This window comes from Sapajus apella, unplaced genomic scaffold (assembly GCF_009761245.1).
Source record: "Sapajus apella isolate SASKATOON/1434 unplaced genomic scaffold, GSC_monkey_1.0 scaffold36, whole genome shotgun sequence".
Taxonomy (NCBI): Eukaryota; Metazoa; Chordata; class Mammalia; order Primates; family Cebidae; genus Sapajus; species Sapajus apella.
Window position 1 is genome coordinate 12667739 of NW_022436976.1, and position 9502 is coordinate 12677240.

General features: G+C 36.8%; 1 pseudogene across 1 annotated transcript; it reads right to left on the reverse strand.

Moving 5' to 3' along the window:
• Positions 1 to 736: 736 nt before the first annotated feature.
• LOC116563839 lies at positions 737 to 2559 on the reverse strand (annotated as a pseudogene). The gene has a single exon (XR_004274596.1). The product of XR_004274596.1 is annotated as an MAPK-interacting and spindle-stabilizing protein-like (transcript).
• Positions 2560 to 9502: the final 6943 nt, after the last annotated feature.

Genomic DNA, 9502 nt, shown 5'->3' on the forward strand with positions numbered 1-9502 from the left:
ATTGTACATAATTCATCAACAAATCTATCAAAATCTTAAGTAAATGCTTACCAACAATATTTAAAAATTTGCATATGGATTGCAGTATAAGAATTAAATGCAAAGGATAACTACATATATATTTCATAATATGATTTGAAATTTCTAGAATTAAAAACAAAATTATTATTTTTTTTTTGCATTCTTGACATTTTAATTAGAGCAGAAATAAACTAAATATTTTATTTCTAAGTAAAAACAGAGCTCCAACATAAATCCTGTTTGAGAAAATTCACAATACATTTTAGAAATCCAATGGATACATTCAAAATGTTATCTAATAAATAGCAAGGTCAGGTCTACCCCAAATCTAAGAATCTGATTTAAACATAAGGTGCCAAAAAACTACTAGGGCTGTTTTTTGGTGGTTATAAACAATAATTAACATTTAAGCATTACAGTCACATTGCTTTAAACTCAGTTGCAGAGATCTACAATTTATTATTTTCAGTGTTAGAGCTAGAGGGTAATTTTTTCAAAGATGGCACTCAACTCCAGTTATTTACCTGTCAACAAATACAGAACTGAACTGTTAGCCAAAAGCACTTTACAAAAAGACTCAGGAAACTATGCAGGAGACAATGACATAGCTTAACAAGACTCTGAAAGATGCATTATTTTGATTCACACTTGTACAAAGAGAACAGTCATATCTGCATGACTTAAGGTTCTCTAAACACAACTGTTTTATGTTTTACACCTTTAGAGTGTGCCAGTTTACCACATCAGGGAGGAATCAAGGGCTGTGCTCCTTCTAAAGAACTAAGGGCAACTGGGTTGGGGGTGGCTGCAGGGAATGCCCTGGGCAGAAGAGCTGCCTCAGTTTTTTTGTGGGAAAGAAAACTACTTGTTGCAATTAAGCAATGCCTAGGGTTTCTCTAGCTTGAGGTTCAAAACAAAGGAGAGAATTATTTCCTTTCTCGAGCTTTTTCCAAAGCAATATGCACATCTCATAATCAAATCTCAAGTAGTACAAAGAGATAATCAATTATATAAAAATTTAATTTACATACATGTTGGCCTGGATTAAAAAGAAAAAAGTTTCCATAAAGAGCACATTTTAGTGCTGTATGGCCCATATGACTAAAAACAAACAAGGAAGTTTTATTAAAAGCTCAAGGATAAAAATGAACACTGGCTGTCTACTAAACTTCACATCTGACAATAATTACTGACAGTTTAAAAATGTATATCCAAAATATAACCTCAAGAGGACCAGATTTATTTATCCAACAGAGCAGCTCAAAATGTTGAGAGGCATCATTTGTTTAGATATGAGGGGTTATTCTCAAAGTGTATTTATTTGGAGGGGAAGTGATTATAGAAAAATACTTGAAATAAATTGCCAATGAGTCGCAGATTCTAACAATAATCCACACATCATCTTAGATTTTTAAGTGTGTAGTTTCATAGTTTAAACAAATTCTGTCAAAGAGCTATTCAATATACTTAATCACTTTAACTTTCCATGAAAACCAAATAAAAATCACATCCGAATGATTTACTTCTATGCTTTTATCTGATTGTATACATATGATGTACTACACCTCCAGGTACAAGAGGCAGTTATCTTCTCTGAGAGGTGCAAGAGTTGTGCTTTCATGAATGCCCTCTAATAGTGAAACCAGCAATTTTTATATATGCATTCATGTGCATATAGATGTACTTCAAAAAGCAAAACGTCATTTCTTCATCCATTGTTAACTTAATGGTAAGAATGGGGGCCACCAGGCATCGGTGGAGCACCAGAAGGTCCCGAAGGCACTTGAAAAGGATTACTGAGAGTAGGATACAGTCCTGGTGTAGGATACGATCCTGTAGGGGCAGGATATCTCCTGGTGGAACTGTGCCCCATGGAACAGGTGGTGCTGCCCCAGGGGCTTGGGGAGGAGGAGGAGCGGGATATGGCCTTGGAGATGGATATGACATATTAGGGGTAGGATACTGCCCTCCCATTCCTGGTGCCCAAGGTCCAGAAGACATGGATCCCCATGGACCTAAAGGACCAGCTGCAGCTGGATTTATGGGTGCACCATATGGTCTAGGTAGCTCTGGAAAGGGCATATTTGGTGTAGGATATGGCCCTGTGGGGCCAGGGTCTGGCACAGTTGGTGCTGGATAAGGACCACCAGGTGGGGGGCATGATGGTCCGGAAGGAGGAAAGGATGCTGGGGGTCCTGGAGGTGGTCCGGTGGGAGGCACGGAGGGATACATTCCTGTTGGTGCTGGTCCAAAAGGCACAGTAGAGGGTGTGGCACTTGGTGGGAGTCCAGATGGCACCGAAGGTGGAGCACTTGGATTATTCCAAAGGTTGGAGCCTGGCCAGCCTTGAGGAGGTTGGCCAGGTTTTGTATTGCTCACAGCAGACGTTTTGGCAGCGGAGTGTTCAGGTAGCGCATCTGCCAACGAAAATTCATCAGACATTTTCCCGGCAAGATCCGAGACCGCAGTAGGGTCTAGAAGCGGCGATGGGTCCGAGGGACTGGGCCCTGAAGAAGCGGGCGCAGCCTAACAGCGGCGAGAGCAGCGGCGGCAACAGCAGCAGCAGCGCGCGACTCCTCCTGGCCAAAAACAAAATTATTAACTATATTGCTATATTAGGCATAATTCACTAAATATTTTTACCACAATATGTTGTAGTGAATGCATATATTTCACATGATGATATGGTATAGAGTGGAAATATTTCAATTTTGGCGTCAAAATGGGATAATTTGTTACTTTGGGTGACATTAAGGAATTTTCTTCCTGCTTAGAACATCAGGCAAAATGTTCTAAGCAGTGATTAAGTTGCAATCACAGAAGGAGACAGGAAAGTTTAACCCACATTTGCTGTGTGATATTGGACAAGTCACCTAATATCTCTGTGTTTCAGCTGCCTTACCCATAAAGTGGAAATGGCATTTACTACCTCATTATTGGCAATAATTCCCTACTGCTCTCTGAAAGACTCATTGTTTCTATAGGCGCTAATGGAATTAATTCATGTGAAATACAGTGCTTACCACCTGGTACCTAATTAATAAATGTTAGCTATTAATTTTATTGGTGAAGTGGAAGTACTAGGATATGCTTTGTAGAAATGTTATGAGAATGAAAGTATAGCATATGTAGTAACTCTGGCATGTAACATGTCCTCAGGAAATAGTAGCTACTTATAACTTCTGCCGAAGCAAGTATTTCCTTAGACATTTTAGCTCTGAGACCATTAAGAATTTTTCAGTGACTTTTCTTATAAATAAATGTTATAACTAAAGTCTTATAATATTTTAAATACACATCTACATTTTAGGAAGTCTTCCTTGACTAACACATTTCAGAGAAGGACTAAATACTAAATAAAATACAAATATTTTAAAGGATTAATATCATCTCTCTTTTTAGTGAATAAAGAGTGGTGAATGTGATTCTCTTTCCACTATGGGTACGTACACAAACTAGTTTCACAAGCAATTTTATAATCATTATAGCCATTGACAATTGATTAGGATTTTTAAAAATGTCTAGGCTAGTGTCAATATCATAAATAACATGACCTGATTTCAGCATTTCAGGCTTCAGTAATGTAAGATTTCCAATATTATATGTGCAAAAATTAAATAAAAATACACAACTTATAAGCTTTGTGACATTACAATTTTTATGATGCAGTAGTTTTGACCTTTGGAGAATATAAAAAATTCAGAGATAACATGATCTTTATCTTCTCAGCATGGCACATTGATATATTCTCTCATTTCAATTTATACCCACTGAAAATTAGATGTTTGATGTTTTATGCTTGTTTTTTGAAAAAGTGTTTCATAATTAGAAATTTATTTGGTACTTACCTGTCTGAATCAGCTGGGATTGCTATCACAAAATACTATAGACTGGGTAGTTCAAGCAACAGGAATTTTTTTTTTTTTTTTTTTTAACATTCCAGAGGTTGTAAATCTGATATCAGGATGCCAGCCAATTCAGAAGTGGTTTCTGGTGAGACCTCTCTTCCTGGATTGCAGATAGCCACCACCTTCTTTCAGTTCGTTCCCATCATTTTTCTTTAGTCCCTGTTGTATGCCTGTGGGAAGGGAGGGAGAGAGAAAGAGAGAGAGAGAGAAAGAAAGAATCAGCCCCTTTTCTTATAAGACCACCAATTCTATCAGATTAGTATCCCACCTTTATGACCTCATTTAATTTTAATTAACCCCTAAATGTCCTATCTTCAAATACAGCCACACTTGGGATTATGTCTTCAACATGAATTCTGAAGAGGAAACAATTCGGAACATAGCAATAATCATTTGGCATTTGGCACATTTATTTTGTATGTGAGTAGCTACACATACAGATACAAAAAAATCTCTTCTTTATTACATACAACATCCTGTCATTCAGCTTGATTTGGTTATGGGATAGTCATTAGTTCCACGTGTTTTTGAAACAGAAAAGGTTCCCTTGTCCTTTGCAAGGCATGCAACAGGGAGAGTGACTTGGTTCTTCAGTGCCCTGTGGCTCAAATCTCTAGGGGATCATACAGAAGGGCAGGTTGTGGGGCTCCAATCCCATGGCAGTGTCTAGGGCAGAATGTTTAAAGCTACTGAAGCACCAGAGGCCACGTATTACAGGGTGCTCTTTTGGTTTTGCTCTTTTAGTTTTAAAGTCTATAAGCTTGTGTTAACCAGCTCAGTTATACCCCTGCCTTATTGCAAGGACAGAGGGCTTTCTGTATCCAGGGGTTCTTGCCTGGAGAATGAGTGCAAGCTTTTACTGGGAGGAAGTAGGTCTCGGCAGCTGGCAGGGGTTGGAGGGGAGATGGCAGCCCCAGTGCTTTTCTGACTGCCCCAGCAAAACTCCGTGTTGTTCTGCTGGTCAGTGGCCTGCCGGTGGGCCAGTGCCTGTTGGTGCATTCCTCTACACATCCAGCTGCCTGTGTGTTCCTCCACTGATGTGCTCCTTTCGATGTCCAGCTGCCTACGTGTCTCCCTGCTAGGGTCTTAGGGATTTCTATAGGCACGGGATGGGGGCATGGTAGGCCAGGGTGGTCTTGGGAAATGCAACATTTGGGCATGAAGGCAGGAGTGCCTGTCCTCACCTAGGTCCATGAGGATTGAGCCATAGCCAGGGACCACACCCTTCCTCTACCCAGCACTTCCCTTCTCATCTTCCATATCATTCAAAGGGACTATTCTCTTCCTTTTCCATCACTTCTGTATCATTTATATGTAGTTCTCTGTGTCATAGTTTATTCCATAGAGGACATTCATTACTGGCTTTTACCAATATTTACTTAAAATGTTGAAATTTGTTTCTTATAAAATGAAAAACAATCTCAAAATCAGGATGACTATTATCAAAACAAACAAGCAATAATAAGTATTACTGGGTGTGTGGAAAAGGGGAAGTTTTGTACACTGTGAGAATGTACTTTGGTGTGGCCGTCATGAAAAACAGTATGAAGTTTTCTAAGAAAATTAAAATAGAACAATCATATGACCAAACAATTCCTCTCCTGGGTATATTTCCAAAGGAAATGATATCACCACTTGTAAAAATATCCACACTTCCAAGTTCATTGCAGCTTTATTTACAATAGCCAATGAAAACATCCCATGTATGTGTCAATGGATGAATGGTACACAATATCTATATACATATATATACACACAATGAAATACTTTTCAGTCCTATAAGAAGATCCTGCCATTTGCCACACATGGACGAACCCATAGCACATTAAGCTAAGTGAAATAAACAGAAAGAAAAATGTTCAATGATCTCATTTATCTGTGAAATATGAAAAAAAATGAAAAAGAAAAAATCAAATATATAGAGAATGAAACAGTGTTTATGGGGGTGGGGAGGAAATGGGTAGGTAAATGTAGGTCAAAGGATACAAAGTGGCAGATAAGTATAATAAGCAAGGATAGAGATCTAAAGTACAATATGAGTGTTATAGTTAATAAAAATTACACTGTAAATAATTTTACTAAGTAAATACATTTGACCTTTTCTTGTCACAAAAAATGGTAACTCTTTGAGATGATGGATATGTTAATTTGCTTTACTATGGTAACAATTTTACTGTCTATATGTATCCCATAACATCATGTTGCATACTTTAAATATACACAATAAAATTAATTTAAAAAGAGTAGATCTTAAAGCAACCCTACATATTTGCCTTGTTTAGCACATCATATAAAGGGAATTCTATAGTATGCAGCCTTTTATTTATGTTTTGTGAGCTTAGCATAATGTTTTTGAGACTTATTCATGTTGTTTATAATATCAACAGGTTGATCCTTTTGATTGCTGAGTAATATCATAGTATATGGATGTACTACAGTTTGTTTATACATTTGCCAGCTAATTAACATGTGGATTGATTCCGTTTGGGGCAGTAATAAATAAAAATGCTTATAAAGATTTTGTTTAGATGTTTGTGTGGATATTTATTTTTTTTCCTCTTGGGCAAGTACTAGGTATGAAATTGCTAGGTAACATGTTGAGACACACACACACACACACACACACACACAATTGCTACATAAGAGTTTTTTATTAGATTCAACTGTATGACAATGTTCCCTGGAGATTTTTAAATTATCTTCAGGGATTTTGAAATTAAAATGCCAGAAAATACCCCCTATTCACCCAAGTATTCTTATTTTTTATTTTCTGTTAAACTGGAAAATAATTTCTTATTTTCATAAAGATCCATATTTACTGCCTGGCACGGTGGCTCACGCCTATAATCCCAGCACTTTGGGAGGCCGAGGTGGGTGGATCACGAGGTCAAGAGATTGAGACCATCCTGGTCAACATGGTGAAACCCTGTCTCTACTAAAAATACAAAAATTAGCTGGGCCTCGTGGTGCACGCCTGTAATCCCAGCTACTTGGGAGGCTGAGGAAGGAGAATTGCTTGAACCCAGGAGGCAGAGGTTGCAGTGAGCCGAGATGGTGCCATTGCACTCCAGCCTGAGTAAAAAGAGTGAAACTCCCTCTCAAAAAAAAAAAAAAAAAAGATCCATAATTACATTTGCTTGTATATAGCTCTGAGTCAATTGTTTAAAATCTCCTGGAATTTTATGAACAAACAGAATTGTTCTTTGCTATTTGGAATATATGTATTATTATGTCAATCTATCAGATCTCCATAATTTTTAATTAGAATACTATGTCAGAGAGCTAACTAATGGGATGACATAATTTCTTCCTTTTTATGAATATTTGTCTTTTTAAAAAATTTATTTATTTATTTATTTTACTTTAAGTTCTGGGATACATGTGCAGAATGTGCAGGTTTGTAACATAGGTGTACACATGCCATGGTGGTTTGCTGCATCCATCACCCTCTCATCTACATTAGGTATTTCTCCTAATGCTACCCCTCCCCATCCCCCTATCCCATGCTACCCCTCCCCTAGCCCCCCAACTGTGGTGATTCAAAAAATAAACCACCTTACTTTTAAATGTGGAACATTGATTTTCACTTTGAAGTCATATTTTTCCTTTTAATCAGATAATTGAACTCTATCCCTAAATTAATGTTCTAAAACATTTCTTGATGAACCCCAAGCTGAATGAAATTTTAAAATGTGTTTAAGTCCCAAATAGTTTAAATGATTTTAATCTAAATTATTTAACCAAAATTTAAGTTCAAAATTGTTTAAACAGTTTTAATCAAATACTTGCTTGTAGATGTGCATGTTTTGGAAAAGACGGAGGTATAATGAAATCAAATTGTTTTTTCAAGGTAATATGTTAGCCAGCTTAATCTACTTTTGATGTATTTTATTATTTTTCTCTAAATGCCTTATGATAAACGCACTTTTCCACCAGAATTGCAAAGAATTTTCCCTTTTTTAGTTCCGTCGCTGTTTGATAATTAGCTATGAAGCGATTTTATTTGATTGTGGAAGTGAGGACTATTTTTTTCCCCCAAACCTTAGTTATATACTGTCTACATGGTGCAGTGTGGTGATGGTGGTGGTGATGCTGATGGTGGTTATAATTGTGGTAGTGGTCATATTTTTGAGGTGATGGTGGAAGTGATGAAGTTGCTAGTGGTGAGGGGATGGCGGTGATGGTGCTGGTGGTATTAAAGGGCAGTGACAAAGGACAGAGGAGCTTAGTTCAGGTTTCCACATAACTATGCTACAATATTGGGAACTCACTGAGTGATGTCTGCAGAAAGTAAAAGAGTCTCATTAGCTTTAATTTTTTACTTACATTCAGAGTGAGATGGAAGAATAGGTTGACTACCTAATAACAGTGCACATGGCCCCATACTGAACATTATACGCTCCAAAAATATGCTCCAGAGGTAGGGAGAACATTTTATTCAAAGGACAGCATAGTTATTGTAGAATACACACAGTAGTAAAACCATATTAAAGGTTATGTCAACATGGAGGAAAAACATACATTCACTTGAGAAAATTTAGAGAAATATAAACATCATTAAAAGGTGAGTAATGACTGCAGAAGGAAAGGTTAACATAACCAAATTTTGCTCATTAAAGTATGTAGAGGAAAAATTAGAGAAAGACATCTTTGGTCTTTTTAATGCACTTCTTGTGTTCATTGATCATGTTGAACTTATCTTCAATACTTCATAATATGCTGCTTTAAAATATACAATTTAGAAACATATTGGCTCTTGCCTCCAGCACAACATGTTGCCAACAAGCATTTAAGGATTTAAGTATTTTTTTTTTCTTTTCAGAGCTCAAGAAATATAAATGAACTTGATTTGCTCATGCCAAAACTTGTTACAATGACTGAGAAAACCGCGTTAGTAAAGGTACAGATTCAAACTCTTTTAACTAAAGTGTTATACTAGTTTTTAGTCATGTCATATTCCCTGGTCAGTCGTTGTCTACAGGTGCTAGGCAAACACGTATAAAATTTTGGGTAGATGCCACCAATGTAGAAGTCACTTAATGATTGTACGTTCAGCAGAATCTCTCTGGGATATGATTTCTGTTCTCAGGACTTATCAAAGACAGACTTATAGACCCCATGCCAGTCTTGAGCATGACTGTGAATGTAGCAGAAAGATTAGCTTACTGAAAAGTGCTACTGGAAAGTGATATTTAGTTTCAAGTTTTCAGTTTTGCATTAGAGGAAAAGATTCAACTCTAGTATTAAAAATGTTAGTATTTTAGGCAAAGTTCATTGGCAGGAAACAAACTAAGAGACTGTCTTTTATAGCTCTTTCTGTCACTAAGAAGGCTGTCTGGGAACTAATATTCATGTGTTCAAGCACTTAAAATTCAACTAACAAAGTATATAAATAACTCATTTTACCATTAGGTTCAAAGCTTTGAGAATTTGGTACTCCAAATAACCAGCAAAACGAATTATTCTGCTTTTTATCATTTTCATAATAAATGTGGCATAAAATAGAATAACTGGAAAATTATTTGTCAGACTATGCAATACTGTGATTGATCAAGAGAATTTCAGTTTTTCTG